Source organism: Orycteropus afer, unplaced genomic scaffold, assembly GCF_000298275.1.
Source record: "Orycteropus afer afer isolate SDZICR_OR568_19922 unplaced genomic scaffold, OryAfe1.0 scaffold00154, whole genome shotgun sequence".
Lineage (NCBI taxonomy): Eukaryota > Metazoa > Chordata > Mammalia > Tubulidentata > Orycteropodidae > Orycteropus > Orycteropus afer.
The window spans coordinates 7,690,719-7,691,784 of NW_006921741.1; positions in this window are offsets into that span (position 1 = coordinate 7,690,719).

Consider the following 1,066-nt stretch of genomic DNA (forward strand, 5'->3'; position numbering starts at 1 on the left):
AAAAAGGTGTTTGCAATGAACAAGTCATTGGTCTTGCAAAATTCTACCATACGAGTTCCAGCATTATTTCTGTCACTAAGGCCAAATTTTCCAACTACCGGTGATTCTTCTTTGTTTCCAAGTGGGACAGGTAAGGGCAGTTTTTTCTTATCTGAAAAAGAGCATTAAAACTTCTTTAAATATATATAAAAAATGTTGATGCTAATTAAGTGTGTTAATGATTTTAAAACACTTGGAATGATGCATGACATGGCAGTCAGCACTTAAAAACTGATACTGATGCCAATGACGCTGCTTCATGGTTAGAAGAAAGACCAGGAAGGTGCTCTGCTCTCAGGTCGCAAATAAATCTACATGAGAATATTTCTTATTAAGGTCTGCCTTTTTTTTTTTTTTTTTCAAGAGATTCAGCAGATTCATGCAACACATTCTGCTATGCTGAAGGTGGCTGTTTCAGTTCAAAGTCAGTCTTTTAATGAATGAGAGTTGGTCAAAGGCTTGGGGCTGGCATCACAATAAGGGATTATTGTGGGATTGCTGCTCATCGTTTGTTTTAATCTTGTTTCCAGGATTGTCAGCCTTTTGCCATTTGGTGATATTATGGTTCTGCTAAAGTAAAAGGAATGAAAGGCTGGAAAGAATGAAGGCAGCTGAGATACAGAGCAGGTCTCAAAAAAACACTGAAGTGGCAAGAGTTTTATCTGAGACATCACTGATGCATGGACTAGGACAGAAAGCGAGTCCAGTAACATCCAATCAATGTTTAGAGTTATAGAGACTAACAGAATGAGATCCCTGTACTTCAGAACTCACAATCTTATGGGAGAGACAAACATATAAACAGATGATTACAAACCAGATGGCTGAGTTTGAATTATGAACAGGTAGGGGACATTGTTTTGGTTCTCTAGTGCTGCTCTGACAGAAAAATACCACCTATGGGTGGCTTCACCAAACAGGGATTTTATTTTCTTACGGTTTAGGAGGCTAGAAGTCTGAGTTCAAAGTGCCAGCTCTCGGGGCTGGGAGAAAGCCCCTTGACCTTGTTTTTCAGTTCTGCCTCTCA